This window comes from Grus americana, chromosome 1 (genome assembly GCF_028858705.1).
Source record: "Grus americana isolate bGruAme1 chromosome 1, bGruAme1.mat, whole genome shotgun sequence".
Lineage (NCBI taxonomy): Eukaryota > Metazoa > Chordata > Aves > Gruiformes > Gruidae > Grus > Grus americana.
This window is the reverse complement of record NC_072852.1, coordinates 217,839,612-217,863,312: the sequence shown is the minus strand read 5'-3', so window position 1 is coordinate 217,863,312 and position 23,701 is coordinate 217,839,612. Positions and strand designations below refer to the sequence as shown.

Below are 23,701 nucleotides of genomic sequence, written 5' to 3'. Positions count from 1 at the left end.
AATCACTGTGTTCTAAGTAATTCTTATTTTATAATCCGTGTACCCAACTCCTACCACCTGAGTCCAATTTGCTAGAAAGAAGAACAAAAGTAATGTATAGAAAAGGAGACTTAGAGAAGAATAATTGTAGTAAGATCATCATAATGGTATAGGTACTAAAACAAAATCAGCAAATTAAATAATGGTCATAGGAGAAGAGGATAGAATTAAAATGAAAAATATTGTTTCCCCACTTGAAATACCACATGTACTTGATGAAAATAATAGGGAACAAGTTTTCTTACTAAGTACCTGCAGTAATCTTATAAGGAAATGCTAAGGGATTTGAATTTTTTTCACACCAAGAAGAAAATAGGAGGGGAGGGAGGACTTCTTAGGTTTCTTTGCTCAACTTGATAGAGGTAAATTGCTGTAATAGCTAGAGCACATAATCTAATAATTAGGAAATTAGAAGTTAATGGGAAACTTGTGCAAAATGTATTCTATGTTAATTAATGAATTTATACAGCAAGTTGGGACAACTTTGGCTCTAGAAAAGGAGTTGACAAGGGTTGGTAGGAAGTTGAAAGCAGTAAGCTGGAGCTGGAAGTGTCTCGACTCTCAACCGAGATGTCTTTCCACTTGCGGTTGCAAAAATGTGGTGTACAAGCAAAGGAGGTGAAAAATCTGTGAGAACTGAAGAGAGAAGGTTTAGCAACATCCTTTATCTTTGAAAAACCCCAAACAGCACAAACCCCTCACCACCAAGAAACAAGCACCTCCCAAACTCGATAAGGCATCCAAGTACCTTCTTTCCAGCGGTGTTTGCTTTGCCTGAGCTTGCCGGTGTGAGGTCAGCATTTGGCTCCCCAGGGTAACAAGGGATGATGGCGATACCTCCGTCAGCCCTGAAACCGAGCCTGCAAGTGGTCGCCAGGGTGGCAGGAGTGGGAAAAGGAAACCTGCCTTTCTCGGGAAAGACAGAGTTGGTTTTTTTCTGTATTCTTCAAGTCTTTGCTCCCCGGTCCCTTTTCTTTCTTGGTTCTTTTAATAGGTGGAGCAATAAGCCTGGATTAGACCTAAAGACAACCAGGGAAAAAGGAATATTAACACTGATGAGGAGAGCCCTCTTCTTCCCTAATGCTCTTCCCCAAGAAAGCAGTAATAGTATTTACTTGATAGGGACTTGTGTGCTGGATAACTGCTCCTTTTGATCTCTAAATGCTTCATGTGAAAGCTCCAGCTAGCTCTTCAGGGAGTGGCACATAGTTTCTTCAGGTGTGTACTGAAGGACTTCTAAGACGTTGCCCAGCATTTTTAGATGGGTAATTAAAAAATGCAGCATTACAATTTAAATATCCTCCCTAGATATGTTGTATGCCTGCTGGTCTTCAGCACTGAAATGAGTTTATTCCCTCTGCTTGCTTTTTTTTTGGTTGTTAGTCAACAGAGGCAAGCTTTTCTCTTCCCTTTCTACCTGCTCCTGTCCTGCATGGAGGCCACTTCTGCAGATTTATTCAGCATTCTGCAAGAGGCTGAGGTTTCTCCAGCTGCTGCTCCTCTCCCACTGGTTTGAGGAGCAAGGTTTGCTGGTAGAGCTGCACCAGCACACTGAACGGGGGGGCTTTGATGGCATCGCGGGGTTAATCTGAGATCACACTCTTGATGAACATGGTTGTGCCAGCAGAACTTCCCAATGTTGTGCTAATTTCCCTAAATTTTTCCAATGTTCTCCCTCTTGAAAATTTATTTTGTTTTTCTCATTCTCTAATGCATGTCTTTGTACTTCTACTCGAAGGCCTTGAGTGGGACTAACCGTGTTTCTGCAAATATGTCTAAATTTTGCGTGTGTATGGCATCGCTGTGGTTAGAGAACGCGGCAATCCGGGACTTCAGCTGAAGAGGGGTAGGAGATCAGGGTACAGCACAAAGCAAGAGAGTATGGTGAGAAATCTGACACAGCTTCAATTACATTTATGTCTTGCACCTTCTCACATACTCAAGTGAAGCAAAAGATCCACGTGAAACTAGATTTCTTTTGTGTTAGTACTCGTTTTGAATGATTTCTCTTAAATTCTGCCCGTTTAGGACTGGTTTTTGAATGGTGACTGCGGGCAGTGATGTGTGTGTGTAGGCAGTTGGATTACCTCCATCTCTGTGCAGCTCATCACAGCTTCTCTCTGCAGTAGCAGCATCCAGTTATTATGAACCTAATCGTTTTGACTTCTGGTCAAGAAAAAAACAGAAAAAGGACTAAAAAAAAAAAAAACCCAAAAAGGGTAATTCTACTGAGTGTCTGCGTGGCAGCACAATACAAGAAGGTATTGATGCTGTTGCAGCTAAAGAAAGATCCCACCGACAAGGTTAATGGGAGGTGGGTACAGTACTTCTCTCTCTCTCTTCAGCAGCTAGAGACGAACAAAAAGGTGAACTTTCTGATAATCCCCCGGCATTAAAGGTTGCTGCAATACTGTCCTCCTGCTAAATTGAGGTGGTGCCTGGAAACACTCATGTATTCGGCACACGGAGCGGTGTTGGACACGTATGGGGAACATTTAGTATTTGCTAAGCAGAGCTTATTGACTTCCTTGGCCATACTAGCATACAGATAGAAAAATGTTCCAAAACTTGGACTTGAAGCAAATTTAGCTATCAAATTGGCTCTGCTAAATGAAATGGTAATGGCAAAGGCATCGAGATTTGAGGTGTAAAAGCAGTGGAAAGAAGGATCGTTGATGCCGTGGTTGATGCTGAGCCTGGTGTAGCTGGCCAGGCGTGCTTTTCATAAAATTGCTAAAGGGTGGAGGAAGACTTGGGGGAAGTGGTTTTCTCCCCCATTTGCTTGGACCCAGATTATTTTCTACTCCTTTCTCGCCACAAAAGGAGTCATTTGTTTAATTTTACAAAATGTTACTGAAGCTGTTGGAACTGAAACTGCAGCCCACGTCTTCTTGATAAATGGCTATGTGTATTCCTGGAAGGAAGTTAAAACGGGGCTGTGTTATATTTGGTACCTCCCGAAGCACTGAGGCTACTCTGAGTACAGAATGTGCTCAAGGAAAAGACTAATTTGCCACTGCAGAGCTTGATGTGATGAGATTTGTCAAGTCGTCGTTTCTGCTGGAATTCACTTACGCCTTCCTTTCTCTCCTAGAGATATTTGCTTATATATTTTTGAGTTGTTATTTCTCTGAACTGGAAGACTCTAAAGGCAAGTCAAAATGCCTAAAACGGAATTAACCTCCAAGCAATGAATCTGCTTATTATAAGGTGGAAATACAGAAGTCGAGCGTCCGTACAACAGGTGGAAATATTTACTGAGCCATTTCCCTGGGTGTGCAGCAGTGTTGGGATTATCTGGACGTTTGAGCATCACCAGGGTGGTTTTTGACTTCTCTCCAAGGATGCTATCTCAGATGGCATGGTGGAGGTTTCCTGTAGTAGGTGATTCTGGGAACTTCAGTAAAAATGAATATTTATCTTTGATTTTCTGCTCATTTCCCCTTGCACGCTGTTTACTTTGCTGGGCTTGAAGGGCCTCTTGGTGTAATGCTACAGGGAAAGGTGGGATGGATCGGTACTCCCAAAGAATCTCTTGGTTGTTTTACTGGATTCGACGTTTTCTGTGTCCTGTTTTCTCCCTGAGAGTGTTTTTTGAATGAATGTAAACTAATACTGGATCAGTGGTTAGAAGCAATGAAAAAATCTTTAATGTAAACCTTTTGGTACTGGGTTGATTAAAATAAACAACTGTTATAAGGAGCACTGGTCCTGGTTTGTGAACAGTAGGTTTTCTGTTCCTCTGTATAATGCATAAAGCATGTGGAGCTGCTTGAGAGCTCTTTGTGTGCTGTACTTTATTTTGAGGTATTTGGTTTTCAGTTCTCTGAGCTTTTGTGTCAGCTGGGAAGGGAGGGTGTAGGAGTAACGTGTAAAACTTTCTTTGGCCTCTTCAGTCCCAAATCCTGACCAATAGCTGGTTAACAAGGATTTACATGAAAGCTTGAACTTTGTTTTTTTCCTTTTGAAAGCCGAGAAGATCCTAGTTCTGATTTCATCCGCTCCTGTTCCTGTTTGTTTCTAGTTTCTACGCAATTTTTCAGCAGAGCGTAGGCAAAGCGTAGTTGATGTAGACTTTGTGCAAGACGTGCCTTGTGAGTATTCCACCCAAAGTCATTGAGCTGTAGCGTTTAGCTGCGGAAAGGTTTCGTGTCTTGATTTGAAGATGCAAATGTTGAATTTCTGCTGTCTTTCTTCCTTTATCTTTGGTGATGGAAAAATGCGTCCTTGATATGTTTAGGGGAAGGCAAACGGAGATACTTATTTGTAAGAGAGGCGCAATAAATATGCGTATCTATTTGTTTAACGGCAGGAGGTAGGAAACGTGAGTGGCAGACCGGTCACATCATGCTGTCTTTTTTGCAGCTGCTGGTCTCGTAGACAGCTCCCGTATCCCATCCCTCCCCTCCTCTTATCCTGTATCCCCATCGCTCCTCCTTTTTTGACTGCATTTCTACATGTACCCACTCCTCCTTTTGCTCCGGTGGAGATAAAGACCACTCTTTGCTGGAAAGAGCCGTGTTTTCTGTCCGACAGGTTTGCCCGCGGAGCCTCACGGGTCTCTCTCTTTCTCTCTGTTGGTTGCTGCTGCAGAGTTGTGGAATGCTGTGAAGACTCACTGCCCTGCAGCCAAAGGCAGACTGCTCTCCGGGTTGTCTCCATCCAAAGGAAGCTCGTATCCAAGAGGTATCAATTCATGTTTTATGTCTGCCCTTCAATTGTAGCGCTTGAGTTTAGATACTCCTCCAAAGATATTTTTTTCCTACACCATCCGCAGATAGAAAAGCTTTGGATGCCGCGGAGATTGCATGTGTTGATTAAAAAGTGTTGGTGTTTGGTATGGGCTGGACCCTTTTTTATATTAAATGAACTTTGGTACAGAATCGCATTACATTTTTAAAATAAGCAAGTGATTTCTGGGTCAAGAAATGCATAAGCTGAAGCTCCAGCAACACTGTAAGTCTAGCGTATTTTATTGTGTTGATTTATAAAGTTGTTAAACCTAAAGTAATCAGCAGACTGGAGTAGAACACACAGTAGGTATGTGCTGCTCCTATAAAGAATTGTGAGAGTTAGGTGGGTTTTTTAGTGTTTATTAGTCTTAATATCTTCTTAATAAATAATTTATTTTTGGTTTATATTAAAAAGAAGGCAAAAAGTACTGCTTGTGTTCGCTAGCTGGGTCAAAATCACTGGGTTAGCAGAAGTGTGATTCCTGGTATAAATTTCTGTCATTTGCCTGTAGACAGGCAAATTATTTTCTAATCATTTATGTTGCAGCCTTTCATAGAAGAAAGCTAGAAACAATTTTTTAAAATATAAACTTTGCAGTGTAATGTGGTCTGTAAATTGGTTGGAGCCACTTCTGTCTTAACCGTTCATATTTTTGTGTATGGTGCCTAGCATTAGGAGACCTGAACAGGTCAAGCCCTCTAGGCATTTATATATAAGAAAATCAAATATATTACAATCGTGGGATAAGATGATATACAACTAGCTATTAAATACGACTGTACCACTTCAGGAAATCCCCGTGCTGCACACGGTTATGGGCTGGAAAGTATGCTGGGCAAATGTCACTGTATGCCTGCCCTGTGCTTAAATTTTCCCTGAGGTATTCACACTTGGTTGTTGCTGCAGAGGAGACACTGGGATAGCTGAAGTGTCGGTCTGACCCAATCCAGCTGTTCTTGTGCAGGAGTGTGGAAAAAACAGGGTTGACTTTTTTTTTTCCTTCCCCCTTTTATATGTTTTGCTGCTTGCTTAGTAACATGAACTTTAAATGTCAGCTGCCAGGATACCCACAGAGTGTTCTGCACCCACTCCAGTCCGATTTGCTGAAAACCAGATGCAGACAGACAACAACAGTGCTGACGGGTGCTCTCTGCTCGTGGATCCGGGATTGAACATTTAGGCATGCTGTGATCCTTATCCTCCCAATATTTTAGCACGCAGAAGTGCTCCAGCCCTGCTTTGGGAAAAAATTGTCCTGATTAGTTGCCTGCTCTTTGGGTATGGACAAAATCAGACTGTTGTTTCTTCCTCATCCCACTCTCAGCAACTCAATCCATCTTAGGTGGGATGCAACAGAAAGTGTCAAGCATTCAGAAAAGCTTTGCTTCCTCCTTGCTTCTGCCAATCTTGAAGCAACAGCGACGGGCCCGTTTCCATCTCCCTCTTCCCCTTTTTGTTGAGTATCATGCTAGAAAAAAGGATAAAGAAAAAAAAGGGACTTTTATGCTGCTTCTGTCTCCTTTTTCTTCACACTACCCCCATATCTCCAACTAGGCGACTCAGCTGGGGCTATGCTGCTTTTTTGGGCCTGAGAAACAGAGGTCCACGGCAGCAGAAAGGAGAGAGGCAAAGCCAAGGGTGCACATTTGATGGGTTGTGAGGTAGGGAGAAAGCAGAGGTGAGGGCTCGGTTGCTCAGACTGGAGAAATGGGACTGGAACTAATAGGAGATCTAGAAGACAAGATGGGTTTTTTTCAAATGAGGGTACGTTGTTAAGTGTTGGATTTGCATGAGAAAGAGAGCTTCTGGTCCAAGGGGCTCCTGGTCCAATTCCCCTCCAGATTAAGAAACCTGAGTTTAAGCTTTATGTGTGCTCGGTGTCTGAGCTCCCAGCTTGGTCCCTGGAGATCTCGAGAGCGGAATTGATGGAGCCTGGGGAGATTTGGCTGACTAGCTGCTGGTTGTCCTGTTCAAGCCGATTGGAGTTGCTCTGCAGGCTGTGGGATCTCCACCAGACATTTCAGACATTTACTTCTCGGGTGTATTTATCTTGGATCGAACCTCTCCCTTTTAGACTCGTGATGGTAAACAGCGTTCAGAAATCAAAAGGCGGAAGAAATTGAGTTAAACTCTTGAACGTGTGTGTGCACGACCTCTTAACTTAGTTTGCTTAGGTTAGGTTATTTCCTGCTCGGGAAGTACCTCACTCCCCCAAATCCGAAGTGGAATTCCAGCAATTTAATAGTTAATCACTGTGTCTGTAAAATCCATGTGTATCTAAAAATACCTTTCTTATCTGTGTAATGGTTTGGTTGGATGTAAATATTTTTAAATGTGCTTTTACATTAGGCTGGTTTTTATACAGTGTGTGTGAGAGGAATTTGCCATGTGGTTAACTGGGCCGGCCTGGACTTTATATATTTGCTCCACCTCAATGTTTCTGAACTCATACGGAAAACTTCTGATCTTTTGTCTCCTGACCATTTATGCCAGTTTGGTAGGGTCCATTTGGTGGTCTTCATTGGGTTGGGAATGCACCAAATCCAGAGGTGAGGTGAAGCACCTTGCCAGCAGGTGATGGGGCATGACTACCTCACTTAGTGGTTTTTCATTTCTATTGCATGAGCAAATCCTTTGTTCATAGATCTTAAGTCTTCTTGAATTGCCAGCTGTGTTTTGGAGAATAAATTTCCTTTCAGAGAACATATGATATGGAAGGTGATTTCTGTCAAGCCAAGCTGTACTATATCCAGCTCTGGGGTCTCCAGTATGAGAAGGACGTGGACCTGTTGGAGCAGGTCCAGAGGAGGCCACCAAAATGGTGAGAGGACTGGAACAGCTCTGCTGTGGAGAAAGGCTGAGAGAGCTGGCGTTGTTCAGCCTGGAGAAGAGAAGGCTGCGGGGAGACCCTTTTGCGGCCTTTCAATATATAAGGGTGGCTTCTAAGAAAGACAGAGAGAAACTTTTCACCAGGGCCTGTAGTGGCAGGACAAGGGGGAATGGGTTTAAACTAAAAGTGGGGAGACTGAGATGAGATGTGAGGCAGAAATCCTTCCCTGTGAGGGTGCTGAGGCCCTGGCACAGGTTGCCCCGAGAAGCTGTGGCTGCCCCTGGCTCCCTGGCAGTGTTGAAGGCCAGGTTGGATGGGGCTTTGGGCAAGCTGGGCTAGTGGAGGGTGTCCCTGCCCATGGCAGGGGGTTGGAACTGGATGATCTTTGAAAGGTCCCTTCCAACCCAAACCATTCTATGATTGTATGACTCTCTGTAGGTCCCAGGATCCTGTGAGACATCATATGATTATTTAAGAGTGAAAGGAGATCCCCGTCCCTTGTTTCTGGTGGAGTCTAATGATGGTGACACCAAGGACAGTGGTTCATGTTCCCTTCTTTCCCTTGGGTCATGTTTAGAGGAGGGAAATTTGTCATATTAAAACATTAACAATGTTTTCAAATGTAGCCTTCTATCTAGTCTGGACATGTTGTGGGTTTTTAGCATGTTGGTTTCCGTGTCCTCCATTACACAGCTGCATCCATGAACACGCCTCTGAGGAGCACACTGCTCATCTGCGTGACTCGGTGTGCCTGTATCTACACTACACACACTGCAGTGTGTAAGCAGATGGAGCGTAATCTGGGGCCCGGGAATATTGCCTGTTGCTTCAGAGCTCTTTAATTTGGAAGTATTTCAGTCTTACATTCTAAGAGCTGAAGCTAGTAGCTGGCGAGAGAGTGGCTGAGACGCTGAGCTTGAGGTTGCTGGTTTTCTGATTCAGGTAGTGGGCTTGAGGGAAGAAAAAACTTGCTGTTGTCTGTGGGGTGTATTGGTTTGGTTATGAGAGCAGGTCAGAGGACCGATGTTTCCCACCATACCACATCCCCGAATCTGAGCTGAGTGTGTGACATCCTCGGACATTTCCTAAGGATGCTCTTACTGTAGGCGGGAATGGCTGCCTCAAGCAGAACCCTCCAACGTGTTTCTTCTGCTCTTACTGCTTTTGGTTTTGCCCAGCAACCTCTTGCCGTATATTGGAAGAAACAGGAACATGGACACTCTTGGTCCAAAATGGGCAATGCAGGTACTCTTCTTTCTCTTAAGCTGTATCTCCTTCATCTTTACACGCAGTCTGACAGTCGTGGAGCAGCAAGGCTCTCTTAAATGTACCTCCACTGACACTGTTCCAACTCCCACAAGGTCTTGGTTTTTGGTTGAATTCCCTTTCCTCCCTCTCTCCCACGCCAGTCACAAATATTACAGGGTTTGGAAGGCTTTGGGATCTGTAATTACTTTGCCCATCCTTGCTTCATGGGAATTTTCACTTCCTGAGAAGTTTTTTGTTCCTTTGTGAATGCTTCTACAGTGCTGGACGTAGCAGTGAAAGGAAAGGACCCCCCTGCTCCATGATGTACCTAAACACGCCGTAACATATCACATAGGGAAACTTCTTCCCTGCATAAGGTAACAAATTTATAAAGATTAATGACCCAGCATTTCATCCTAAACAGCATTTGTGCAAAAGCTATTCTTAGACATGTCTACTCCCTTTAAAAAAAATCCTCAATGTTTTTGCCTCAGAATATCGTGGTGGTCAGAGCCACCGGCTAATCACATACATGAACTGTGACTGTGGGTCCCCAAGCTGGGCTGTGTCACTTCCCATACCCTCTTCAGCTCTCCAGGCGAAACCTGCAGTGTCCTTTGCCCGTCTGTGGTGCGTGATGAATGCTGTGCCTCAGGGATCCGTTGCCATCGAGCGTCGGGATAGGAACATCAGCCTGAACATCCCACGATGATTAGTTTGGGGCATGGAGGAACTACTTTATTGACAAAGCGGCTTTGTGATTCTTTCTGGCTGAACACTGCTGATACACGGTAATTGTTAGAGGAGTGAGACATCGTTAGAAAGATGACATTTCCCATAGCAAGCAAAAAAAATGAACTGTCAAAAATTGATTTAAAAACAAAGGAAGGTTTTAATAAGATTTGTGGACACAAGCTGCAGAGAGGATCTCTGACACCAGACAGTTCAAGATGCTCTGGACTGACTTTCTGCTTTTGATCTATGAGTTTATGTACATATTAAAGTATGCTGTAGATACTGCTCGGAGGTATGTGGAGAGCGCACCTAAATACTTCTTGTTTGTCTACTCGGCCAGAAAGATGCAGTTAGAGTCTCTTTTCTTTCTCTGAGCCTAGTATGGGAGTTGTATCTATATCTCTTCTTAAAAAAATACGTATGTATCTTGAAAGCTTTGTGGCCTTGATGTCTTTGTGGACTGAGGTTTACCACGTGGGTATCTTTTTGTAGCCCTTTGATAGCTGCTTCTCTTAGAGGCCAGACTGATCTCCAGCAGACTTGCAAAATGAAAGTCCCAACTGGCCGCTGCAGGGAGAACAAAATGCATTTCAGAAACAACACGAAAAATGGAGATCTGCGTTTCCTGAGGAGGGGAAGAAACAAAACCCTAATGAGAAGTCTTCAAGTGATGCATTGAAACAAGTGCAGCACGCTCCAGAGAAGCTGCTGAAGGGCCTTGCCAAGTGGGTGACGGTAGGAGATCTGCTTGAGGACCGATTTTCTGTTCCTGCTGAAGAAGTGCCATAGCACACTCAGTCCTTGCTGTCTCTGTGGCTGAGATGAGATTATAGGGAAAACATCCAGTATGTTCCCTACACCTTTCTGTAGCGCCTTCCCGCAGTGTTTGCTCCACTTTTCTGCCCTCACAAAGGTCATGCTGGAGGCAGTGGCCTTTCTTTCAGATGTATAATTTACCACCTCTTCCCAGTGTGCCAGCCTTGTTTGTATTGATAAATGAATGTTCTCTATGTACAACCTGCAGATAATTCTGCTCGCTGAGTACAATGCTGCTAAATATACCTGATTCTGATGCAGTGCATGTGAATTTGTGAGTTTGGTTAATAAGCTACACCTTTTTGTTAACTCATAAAAGCTGCATGTTCTGATTTATAGTGCCAAAAGGGGTAAACTGACATTAAAAGCATTAATTAGTCTTGGTTGACTGCACAAAGAATAGACTTGGTGTGAGCCAGCTTTTAATTTAGCCCTTTGTGGGCCTTTGATTTTTGCCTAAGCTTGTTAAAGGGTCTGTATCTCTGGCTTTTTCATGCTAGATTGTATAATTAGAGTTTAGTGTGAAATACAGTGATTGGGCTTGAAGAGCAAGAGCCCTGTACAATTATAAGCAATAAAGTTGTAAAGCAATTGGCCAGAACTTTACATATATTTTAATGGAGAAATGTTCTTTTTAACATGTGGATGTGGTAACTTGGTATTGTTAGATTTGCAGTAACAATATCCAGAGGATTTGTTGTAAACTGTGGGCACCCTTGGTAAACCTCAGAAAGGCTATCTTGTCAAGAGCCCTGGATTTGCCTGTTGTGCACTATTTCAGCAGCACGCAAACGTAATGGAAGTTTTGTAAACCGCATCGCAGGTAGCACTGATGGGTTTTTTTTATTTTCCCCTACATCTTCACCCGTTTTCGTACGGGCTAATAAGAAAAAAACCCAAACCTTGCAGCGTTGCCCGGGTTTTATACTTGGAATTCTTACATTATAACATTTATGAGCGTATTTCAGTATATGGTAGTTTCTGTAGTACTCAATTCTAATCATCTATTCTCCACACAAAAGTTTGAAAAATTACTTGAAATGCAAATTGTAGGCTGAGGGTGCTTTTTGTATAGACCTTCAATAATTATGCTTGACTGCAAAAAAAGAATACCGTTGGTATAATTTTGATAATTGCCTCTGGTTTGTTTGTGAATTAAGATTTCTCTCTATCCATATAAAGTTTCCTTCTATCTTAGATATTATCACATTAACTGCTTATAAAAAGAATGTTGGACTGGGTTTCCATCCAAACTTGCTAATGCTTGTGATGAAAAGAGCCAACAGTTGCCCAGTGTGGTACCTCCAATGCTGCCTTCATTTCCTTTCTGTGATAGTACGTATTTATTACAACACTTGGCTGTGGGCATGTGTGATGTCGCTAACGGTGACCCACTGTAGAAATGGTTTTTAAGAATACAAGTGTCCAGCTGATCCAGAAGATTTTTGAGTCCTTTGATGAGGGAGAATGGTGGAATACATCCAAAGCTCCTCAGCTTAACAAAAAGTCTTCTTTGGTTTCCTGAATATTTTATATGTGTATAATGACATACTGATGTCTTCTATTATAATTTGTATTTTCAAAGATGTTTGTGCTGTGAAGTTGTCTGCTGTTCTCTGTAGGCCAGTTCAGGCTTTGGCAGCTTTGAAAGCATAATAGCGTATGCTTTTCCCTCCTCTCACCATTAATTATGTCATTAGAAACACAATAGCAACTGGAGACCTGTTCTGCAGGTAGATGTTAATGATGGTTTTATTAGAGAGTATCATGAGCCGCTGCTGGAGATTTTCTCCTGGCATCTCATTAGATGCTTGAGCGTGTCCAGAGAAGGGCAACGGAGTGGTGCAGGGTCTGGAGCACAAGTCTGATCAGGAGTGGCTGAGGGAACTGGGGGTGTTGAGCCTGGAGAAGGCTGAGGGGAGACCTGATGGCTCTCTACAACTCCCTGAAAGGAGGCTGTAGCCAGGTGGGGGTCGGTCTCTTCTCCCAAGGAACAAGCGATAGGACAAGAGGAAATGGCCTCAAGTTGTGCCAGGGGAGGTTTAGGTTGGAGATCAGGAAATATTTCTTCACTGCAAGGGCTGTCAGTCACTGGACCAGGCTGCCCAGGGCAGTGGTGGAGTCCCCATCCCTGGAGGGATTTAAAAGCCGTGTAGATGTGGTGCTTGGGGACATGGTTTAGTGGTGGCCTTGGCAGTGCTGGGTTAACGGTTGGACTTGGTGATCTTAAAGTTCTTTTCCAACCTAAACGATTCTGTGATTCTATGGTTCTGCTGGGCTTAGGACGCAGTGAGAGCCATCATCTCTCTCCAGATACCCTTGTGCCCAGCTCCTAAACCTACGATGTACCCTTCAAAATATGTCCACGTGCTCCCCTTGGCACTGTGATCGAAGGTTGCTGGGCTACGTACCAGCGCCTGCCCACACTTTGCTGTCAAGGTGCTGCCTTTTTCCAACCCTATGGAACATTCCCTTCTCTTTTAAATAATTGAGTTTTGCTAAGTGGAAGTGGAAAGAGACCTCTGCTTTTTAGCATTCTAGCAAAGTTGTAAGGTGACACTAGGATAGGATTTGGGGTTTTTTTTTTATCGTCTTTCTCTTCTTTATAGGCCCTGAATGAATCTACTTATGGCTCGTTGTCCCTGGCTGGCATGAGAAATGAAGATAGAGAACCATTGCAAAGAATTGTGATTATCATTCTACCGGGTCCAATAAAGGGTCGGTGTTAGAAATAAACCTCTATTATTTGTTAAATAACAAATTAAGATTGGTTTTTTGTTGGTTTTTTTTTCTTTTTTTTGACAAGTTGGTATTTAAAAATCAGACAGCTGCACAAATCATTAAAACACTGAACATTTAACCAGGTGTCAAATTTGGGGTACTACATCATGGGTTTTCAGGTCCTTTATGGAGATAACATGACACAACAGATGATGCCTGCAGGTCCCCAGAAGCTCCGCATCGCTGTGTCCTCTGCAGCAGGACGATGATTTGCACCTCTGGGTGAGGCTAATGATGAGAGCTGGCACTAAATCTTGCCACTTGTGCTTGGGTGGGATTTTTGTGTTTGCTCAGGGGTGGATGCAAAAAGAAGCATTTTCAGAAGAGGGTGTTGCAATTAAAATAAAAAGCGTGGCCTGCTCAAGTACGTACCTGCGTTAATGCTGGCGAGTGCATGTGCTGCTTCACCACCAAATCAGTCTTTGTTCCTGAAGGAGTTTTGCGAGCAGTTACCTGCTGAGTGTCATCCTCTTGCTCATTATCATCATTGTTCCCTCTTGTTCGGGCTTTTTCTTTCCTAGTGTAAACAATTTCTAATAGTTCCTTCTTTCTCTGCTATCAAATAATGGCAAAAGAGAAAATTAGTAATAGCTGAAGACTTATTTTTCATGAGGCAGGCTGAGTTTTATAATAAAAATGATTTCTCCTTGCCTGCTCAGTTAGACATTAATGATAATTTGTCATCTCTGCAATATTTGCTTTTGGAAAGAATTTAAAGCATATGCTTCTGCTTCAGATATTAAGTTTGCTCATCATTATTAGTGTAAGACAAGGCATGTGATACACTATGGGAACTGTCCAGGAGAAATGTCCCCTTTCCTGGGAAGCTCATGATCTAGAGTAGAAGAGGTGAACTAGGAATTTGGGCTCATTTATTAGAGTTTGGGGAAAAGCCGGTCTTTAAGAGGGATGGGGGGAATATGGTAATTCAGAAGAGGACTCTGCAGGTGGGGCAGGTAGAGGACATGGGCAGAAGAACAGCGAGGAGGTCCTAGGGTTGAGTCTTGGCAGGAGGATGCTTTTATTTTCATGAGCCTTGCAAACATTGCTAACCGAATTTCGTGAAATAAATTACTGAGCTAGGTGGTAGTGAAGGCAGAGCAGTTCTGCAGGGAGTTTAGTTTTAGATTCATTTGGAATCAGGAGTTAGACGTAAAACAATAATTAGGATTTAACCATTTCTTTTAAAATTTGATATCCTAGGGAAATTGGGTTTATGCCTTATGTTCTCTGTGTGAGCATTTCCATTCTGCAAACTTTGGATTCCTGATAAGGGAAGGAGAAGTCTCAGAGATGATTAAATTCTTCCAGGTCTCATGAAAATGCTGCAAGTTAAAGGATGAAGACTTTTTGTAAGTGAGTAAAGTAGCAATGTGAATTCACACGAAGGTGCGAGAAAATCTTCAGTGATCCGATAAATGCCCAGTCGCAGGAGAAGCTTTGTTTTGAATTTCCACTTGACCAAAGTCAATCAACGTGAGAAACAACTCCAGGGGAAACCAATGTTCAAGGAGCTCCTTGTTTTCTATTTTCTTTGAGATTTTTGTGTGTTATTGAATCAATTCATCATATATCTCCAGCTTTTTTTCTCTAGGGAAAAAGGTAAAAATATTTTGAGTGATGAGGTAAGATTATATGAGAGTTAGGAGAGGGGTAGTTGCATGTCATTTCAGAAGTGTTGTATCTATTCCAAATACAGTCTCCAAGAAACCTTAAAATACATACGTGTACATATATATATATATATATATATATTTTTACTCTTTCCTTTCCTGCAAAACCTCTAACTGAGACCTGCTGATTGGCAATTTGACCAGTTGTCTTCAGGGAAGAGTAATGGAAACAGAATTTCCAGAATTGTGTTTAATGAGTTTAATTAGACTGGTGAAGGCATTAGGGAGGACTGGAGGCAGGATTAGGGAGTTGTTATAACAGGTCTTAGACAACCTAGAGACAGGGAAACTCTCTCTGCCTTGCTTTCGTTTTTGGTTGGGGTTTATTTATGTATTTATTTGAATTAAAGCCATTTGGAAAAAAAAAATGGTAGCGTGTTTATACCCTAAAAGAAACCCTATGCATGTGTTTGAATGGGTAAATACAGAAAATGTGACATCTGGGAATCCAGCTACGCACCTTGAGAGGGGATGGTGGTTGTGGAGGACTTTGGAGTATTGAACTCTAAACATCCTCTGTATATTCAGGGAAATGGAAGCTGCCTTTAAACTGCATTTTTAGCAAAACTTGGTTCCTAACAGCAACACAGACAGATCTAAAATGACAAATATCTTTAGAGGCATGGAGATATTTAAGAGCTGGTTCTTCCCTCGCTTATCTGTCAGTTTGTTTAGGCTCCCAAGTTTGTTTCTCCTGCTGCAGTTGATAACATCGTTAGCGCTTGAAGCGGGGTAAAGAATGCGGCTCCTTGATCCCCTGCAGTCGCTGTTGATACTCCTGCCTGGAGAAGAAGCAAAATGCTTCAGGCCTGAGCTCAGGTTCTGACAGGTAAAAACATTTCCATGTGTTTGAAAGAGCTATATGCCCTTCTCTCTTCCCCAAACGCTTCTGAGTCCTTGGGGCAGTGAGTTGCTGGCGTCTGCCTCGTTTGGTGGACGGAATTTTGGGTGAAGATGTAAACCTTTGAGCTTCTGTTTTGTTTTTCACTCTCAGTCAGCACATCCTTCGAAATAAGTCCAGCGTGTTGGGGCACGTAGGGCATCGTATCCACTGGGTACAACTAGGAAAGTGTGAGCCCATCATCTCTTCTCAGCTGCAGCTGGAGGATGGTAATTCACAGCTACCACAAATGTTTCGGTCTTTGACTTGCCATCATTTGTTTTCCTTCCCCACTTGAAGAAAGTCGTTCTTTCCAGTATGAGAAGCATTAAATTGACTCAACTACTTTGTTTGCTGAAGTAGCACTTTGAAGTGAATCTTTGAAGTTTCTTATATGATCTGGGATTCGATTAGACCACTTTTACCCAGCAGTCTCATAGCAGGGATTTTATTTGGGAGAATCTCACTAGCTATTTCAGCTCCAACAGGTATAAGCAGCCCTTCCTTCAATTTTAAGGCTATTACCTGCTCAGATAGTGCAGTAATTGAGGGAGTGGAATCATACCGATGCCTAATAAAACCAAGTTCAAGCTACAGTGGAATCGATTCAAGTACAGAAGGAGAGGCTCTCTTTCTTGAAAACTTTATATGTAAAGTCCACTCTGTTTCTTCTTCCAGAGGTTTGTGCATAGATTGCTGTTTTCAAGTTGGGATGTTGAATGACCTAATAATGCCAGGTATACAAAATGTTTAGCTATTAAAAAAAAAAAAATATATATATTTAATAGAAGGGGGAGAAAGGAAGGAGAAGGCACCTTTTAGTTCTGTCGGTTTTGATCCTAACTCACACGGTTATCAACATTCACTTTTAATACTTGACTTGTGCTTGAGCACGCAGACGTTATGGGGTCATCCGTGGTATCAGCAGAATCTCGCTGGTCAGCTTTTCGAAGTATGTCTCTAGCATTAAGGCTCAAACTGGAAAGGTAATCCCCTCTGGAGTCTTGACCTACTCTCAAAATTACTTTCTCCTGCTCTTTTGAGCCTTTGGGTTCTATTCCAATGTTTTTTTCCTCTTCATCAAGACAGCTTGCTTAATTGCTGTGACTGCTAGGCAGAAATCTTACTCTCCTGTCTTACAGACCTCCTTTTCTTCAGTTCCTTCATAATAAAGTAGTTTCTGGAACAGGGCCAGGCCTTTAGCCCAAAGTGTCTTCTAGCTTTCATATCAAATGAGGAACAGCCCAGCCAGATTTCTGTCCTAATCCCTCTTCCCAAAGACAAAGACGTCGGCACTGTCTAGACGTCGGTGTTCGAAAGATTTTATTCGCTTTTTCCCATGTGTTAAGGCTGAGGGTTCCCTCTTTCTCCTTTTTATCCTACATAATAGTCCCCAAAGCCTCTGAATCTGCCATCGCTCGACGGGTGAAATCCCGTATACAATTTGGGACAGAAGCGTACAATTTGGGAGTATGTGGTCTGTGCCCCGTTGGAGCAGAGTCAATGAAACAAGATGTGGTGAGTTCTGGCTGGTGGCCCTCGTGGTGTACAGACTAAGCGTTTGTCATTTAAAATCTCCTTTTATTTTTTCATATCAAATGCTGTATTCAGTCACAAGATACTACACAACGGTTGCTAGCTGTTTTTAACCTTTTATACTTCTTTTATGGCTTACTTAACACAACAGCCTTTCCTTGGGTCCACGTTGTACAGCTTTTCAGTGGGGGAGTGGTTTCTTACAAGCTACAGATTTTGAGTAGGAAAAGCTAACAACTTAGCTGGTTTCCTGGTCCTTTGAAATTTTCCTTCTACTGATGGCAGGTTTTGACCTTTTTTTTTTCTTTGGAAGTGTTCTGCTGGGAAGTTTAGCTAATGAGAGATCATTAGGATCCTATTTACCCTCAGATGTAGTCTAGTTATGTAATGAAGAGGAGGTCAGGTACAAAAACGTTGGGAAAACTGAAGACAAATTGGTAGAGGAGCAAAAGCTGCCTTAAGAATATTGTCACAAATTCTTTTTGCCACATGTTTTCTCTCATTGTGGAGATGGGTTCCTTATGCATATTTATTTTCCATTTTTTATATTGAAGTGTGGAAATACTCATCTCCACTTCAGCCAAAACAGCCGATGCATTCTCTTGCAGATGTGAAAGGCTTTTCCCAGTTTGTCAACCTCCCCGAGGAAGTATGCGTTGGATCCGTGAAGGTGTTGGCCATACTCATCCCCACATGAGACCCATGGCTGGCATGAATCTGCAAATAAGATGCTGCTCTAAGGGGAAGAAATTTAAACAGGTGAATTAGAAGTTTAAAGGCTGCAGTTAGACCTAGTGAAAATGTGAACGGGAGAAAACCAAACAGACTTGAGGCCATCTTGGCACTGCAGCGTGTGCCTTTTGCTTGTCCATCAGTCTTTCAGGATGTCACAGCTGGGGACAAGGAGAAACGTTGTGTTTTGTGTCTTGTGTACAGCTGAGTGTATAATGTCTAGTTAAAAATAAAACACAGCTTAATGTGGAGATTGCAAGTTCAAAAAGCGTAACGGGGCTGTACATCACTAACCGCACATTTGTTTTGTTCTATATATTTATCAGTGATATTTCTGTCCAGGTTTCTCTCTCTTTTTTTTTTCTTCTCATTTTCTTGGTCTGAGGGCTAAGACAATTTGGGAGAAATTAATTTCTTATAACTTTAGCCACCTAAAAGTGAAGCACCTAGTTTCTTGTCTAGTCTCCTCTTGTAGTTTGTGGGGACACAGAGACATCTGCAGCAAATGGTCATCCCACCTGCTATAGACAGTTGTGTTAAAAAAAAGTGAATTTGCCTTTGAAGTTTCTTCCAGCTGATGATGGAGGACATCTGGACCACTAACGTAGCTTAGATACCAAAAATTTAAATGGAGATAGTTAGGGAAGATATACGGTACCCTGCGAGTCTTGCCTACGTTGATGGCTATTACTGGATATATGCATGTACTTATTATAAGATATTTAATTACAATTAGTCTTCTTTATAAGAACCTAAATCAAGTATTGTAGATCTGGGAGTCGTACATTGGCTTTGAACCTGTTTCGGGTAGCCAGTATCTTATTTCTCTTTTCTTAAAGGGGGCACTGAGAGGACTTAAATCTTGCTCAAGGAAGGAAAGCTGATCATAAAAATAACTTCCGTGCGCTATGCTCCAAAAGCTGTGCAAGACAGATCTGTCACCACAGTGTAGGCTGCAGTCTTGTTTCTGAAGGGGCTTCAAAATAGGCACTTTGGAAACGATCACGGCAGCACTCTGCATGTGCTAAGATGCTATTGCCTTATCTATGGGCAAGTCAGGTTTGAAAGGGATTTCCTCAGCAAAAATGCCTGGAAAAGAACTGAAAATTTGCTATCCATCACAAGTTAACAATAAAATGGTTTGTCAATGGATTGCGAGGGTTGTTTCGCAGGTGCTGTTTGAGGATTATTTTTGTTAGTTAATTAAAGGCTTTGATGAGGATTTATAAGCGGATTGCTTTGGTTGCTCTGGTGGACTTGGTTTTGGGTTACTAAATATTTTGCATTTAATGTTCAAATAACGTGGAATTTCAAGAATCGGTAGCCAATTCTCTTCTCAATTTAAAAAGGATTATTGACAGAAAGGTGACAGATTGCATAAAGTAGTTAAGTGTAACGATGTTGTATAGAAAGACCACCGCAGCTTATTTACCATCCCTTGCTTCCTTTGATGCCTCCCCTCCGTTTAGCGGTCTCTCTGGTCGGATTGATAACGCCGGCGTGTCACCGGAGCATCCTCGGACTCCCTTCCCCCAGCTGCCGGCGTGGAGGAATGGCGAGTTCTTCTCATCAGCAAGCCTGCTCGTTGCCTTCCAGAGCGTCTCGCTGTAATTCAGTTATGAATCATTGCTTTATTTGTCATGTCAAGCTCCAGCAGGACGGTTTAAAGTGCTTTTAGTCGGCAGTAATTTGAGGCACTCTGCCAAACCCGTTCAGTTGTTGTCGGAGCTGGCGGTGGCTGCAGCTGATACGATGTTAAAACGCGTCCTGACTGCAGATTATTGCCGCGGTGGCAGGAAGGCTGTTCATTTTTACATGTGGCGGGCAATAAGAGCTAATTAACAAGCGTATGAATTTGTTGGGTTTATCCCTGGGGATTACAGAGTGGGTGTAGGTATTTGAAACTGTTAATGTATATATTTTACTGTCTTTTATGTTTTTAAAAATTCATTTTCCTGAGTGTTATTTTGCGCTGAAAGTGTATCAGCAGGATATGGGTCTCTGTAGTGCAATCAGAATATTTTCTACACAAGAGGAAATGTGTTTTAAATTTTTCTCCTCAAACAGAAATACAGCTTACTTTAAGGGAAAAAAAATTCCTTTTGCTACCTTAAAATAATTTGTTGGGGAAAAAAATTACTTTTTTTGTATGAAGGTTTTGTGTCTGCGGGATCCCAGCTGAATACCATGTAGGAATCGTCTGGTGCTAATGCGGATTAAAAAAAAGTAATCAGAATTGCTGGGCACAGGAGGTTATCAGTCAAATATTGTTTAGAGAAACCGTTCTGATGTGCTGCCTTTAGTATCTCACCGAGGGGTGTAGATGCGCAATAGTATGAGTAGTGTGGGCAAAAGTAAAATAATTACTTTTCTCCTGATCATTTAACTAAATGAATTGATAGTAGGAATATCTGTGTTGGTAAAATGAGAGGAAAAAATGATCCATACACATACGTTGTTCTTGTTATCATCCCCTGGCTCCAGACCTCGCCGCCGTTGCAAGGAGAGCGTTGCAGGATGCCTTGCGGCTCTGCCTTCGACTATATGTATTTTTTAAAGAATTCCTCCTCCTTTCTGCTGCTTTGATTCTGCTTTTTCCTTTGAAAGCCGGACACGTAGCTGAACCTTCAGTTCTCGTTATCATTGTCATCTTTTGTGTCCATCTTTTTTTATTATCTTCAGTCCTACCTGTGAAATAGGTGTGGTTTTAAAAAAGAAAACCCAAACGCCAGGTTTATGATCTGGTTTTTGTATCGCTGTGCCATGGCTCACAAATGAGTGTTGGCCTCAGAATGGACACGAACGGGTTTACTGGCTCTTAAAATGTTTTTGTAAGATGATAAATTTAAAGCAGGGGGAATTAAAATGAGAAAGGGTGTTTCGCATCTGGAAGAATTGGTTGTGTCGTGCTGGAGCTGAGCTACAGGCGATTTTATGAGAACCAAACTGGAGCTTCAAATGCTGCTGTCTTCTCATATTAGCTTTTTGCCAGTAATGCAACCTGATCGAAATAATAAACTGGAGCGCCTCACGTTCAGTATTTGTACTCGGGAATACTTGGTGCGGGATGATGTTGCACGGTTGTGTTTTTCTGTGTGGCTGTTTTCCTGCCTTCCAAAGTTGAATATGCTGGGAGCTCGGGGACTTGTCATCTCGTGCTGAAGAAAAAGGCATGGCTTTGAAAATCTTCAGACTTAGTATCTTCAGGAAAGGAGAGTTATAACGGAAGAAATGTGCACTTTCTTGGTTAATTAACAGCAGAAATGCTGTTAATTTCTGAAAAGATGAAGTGTGACGTTTAATGCATTTTTTAATCAGTCATAAAATCGTAAAATCCCAGACTGGTTTGGGTTGGAAGGGACCTCAAAGCCCATCCAGTCCCACCCCTGCCATGGGCAGGGACACCCTCCACTAGCCCAGCTTGCCCAAAGCCCCATCCAACCTGGCCTTCAACACTGCCAGGGAGCCAGGGGCAGCCACAGCTTCTCGGGGCAACCTGTGCCAGGGCCTCAGCACCCTCACAGGGAAGAATTTCTGCCTCACATCCCATCTCCATCTCCCCTCCTGCAGCTTCAGGCCATTCCCCTTGGCCTGTCACTCCCTGCCCTTGTCACCAGCCCCTCTCCAGCTTTCCTGGAGCCCCTTTGGGGACTGGAAGGGGCTCTAAGGTCTCCCCGCAGCCTTCTCTTCTCCAGGCTGAACCACCCCAACTCTCTCAGCCTGAGGTATCCAGAGCAGAGGTGCTCCAGCCCTCGCATCATCTCCGTGGCCTCCTCTGGACTCGCTCCAACAGCTCCGTGTCCTTCTTGTGCTGGGGACCCCCGAGCTGGACGCAGCACTGCAGGGGGGTCTCACCAGAGCGGAGCAGAGGGGCAGAATCCCCTCCCTCGACCTGCTGGTCACGCTGCTGGACACGCAGCCCAGGACATGGTTGGCTTTCTGGGCTGCCAGCGCACACTGCTGGGTCATGTGGAACTTCTCGTCCCCCAACACCCCAAGTCCTTCTCCTCAGGGCTGCTCTCCATCCATTCTCTACCCAGCCTGGAGTTGTGCTTGGGATTGCCCTGACCCATGTGCAGGACCTTGCCCTTGGCCTTGTTGAACTTCATGTGTTTTGCATAGGCCCACCTCTCCAGCCTGTCCAGGTCCCTCTGGATGGCATCCCTTCCCTCCAGCGTGTCGACCGCACCACACAGCTTGGTGTTGTCAGCAAACTTGCTGAGCATTCACTCATCTGGCCATTGGATTTTTGTTGCATGGATGCAAAAATTCAATGCAGCATTCAATGAAAGATTCAAGAAGCCCCGTTGCAAGGGATTTTGGAATAACCTGCAACTAGGAGATCCTTTTAATACATTTTATTTTATAAGTCCTGATACTTTAGATTTTTCACCTTTAAAACATAAGCATGTGTCTGTCTGTGAATTCATTTGAAACTTCAAATCTCTTCTTGAATCACACTTAAGCTTTTGCGCACATTTAGTAGTGAGTCTTGCACACTTGGAGTAAATTGCAATTGAATTTTACTTTGTTCTCTTATCCCTTGTTCCTGTAGTATATGGTCGCGTAAATAGTGGCATTTAATTCCATTTCTCATATTGTCTTTTTTAAGATACTGTTTTCATGCATGGTGTTTTTCTCTTGAATTTAAACCGATGCAAACCTTTGTGTCTTTACCTGGGTGAACTTTTCTAGCATCCAATTCATCTCATCAGCCACTCGACGTGGAAAAGGAGAAGAAGGAGGGGAGAAGGGAGGGGGGAAATGTGGGTGCACTGGGGTCGGTACGTTACGCAGCTTCTCTGGTTGGTGACGTTTGGCTTCTTTGTGCTCCCTTCCATGTTCTTCATCCAGTTCTTGTCACCATATCTTCGTATTTTGATAAAGCTTTTGTGAAATTATTAAAAAAAGTATAATTGAGCCCTTTGTATTTGTTGTCAGCTACCAGTGCAACCCAGTATTACGTCAGAGGATTATTGCCCGTGTGTTTGAGAGGCTGCCTGAATACTTGACCTTGAAAGCAGCTTGCACTCAGAGGTGCAAGGGGGTGGAAGGACAACGAGATACAGCATCGTTCAGCTTTCGAGGGAATTTTTCACACCGTGCACATCCCTCTCCTGCTCCGATTGCCCCCAAATCCCCACCTTTCATGAACACCTCGGACATTCAGGTGTCTACTCGAAGATGCTGCTACCCAGGTCGTTCCTGCATAGCTGAAGTCCTCCTTATACATGAGTGGGTTATATTATTTTATTCAGTGTACACACATACTACCTTGCATCTCTCAACAGATGATTTCACTGGCTGTGCTTCTGTCAGGGCTCTCTGAATCTCCCAACTTAATTATGACTACTATGAATAATTTCATCTCTGCAAACATTACCTTATCTCTTTCACTCATTTTTCCAGTTTTAGCACCGTGGACATAATACTGCTGGTCCTTGCAAAGGATCTTGGAGCACGTTGCTGCTACCCTTTTGGGAGCCTGAAAATCCAGTCTTTAATACTAGGCTGTTTCCTATAGCTTAGCTCCTCTCTAATCCGTGACAGTCCCTTTTCCTCTTATCCTGTAACTTTAGTTTTTTAATAGTTTCTTGCTAGGGCTTTTATTAATAGCTTTTTGAGGTCATCCCCCTCCAATTATGGACTCTTTAGTCATTACTGTGTAGCCACAAAGCGAAGGATTTTTGTCTGAGT

General features: G+C 43.0%; 1 protein-coding gene across 5 annotated transcripts in view; it reads left to right on the top strand.

Annotated features, from left to right (window-relative positions):
* FAM168A (family with sequence similarity 168 member A) overlaps positions 1-23,701 on the top strand; it is a 218,205-nt gene that overhangs the window by 50,363 nt on the left and 144,141 nt on the right. For 2 of the 5 annotated variants that reach the window (XM_054829249.1, XM_054829268.1), the window contains exon 2: positions 4,633-4,725. The exons of 2 other annotated variants lie outside the window; for them this stretch is intronic. The gene's annotated coding sequence lies outside the window, so the exon portion shown is untranslated. Of the gene's footprint in view, positions 1-4,575; positions 4,726-23,701 lie in introns of all 5 variants that reach the window. One more of the 5 variants, XM_054829259.1, reaches the window with a different exon arrangement.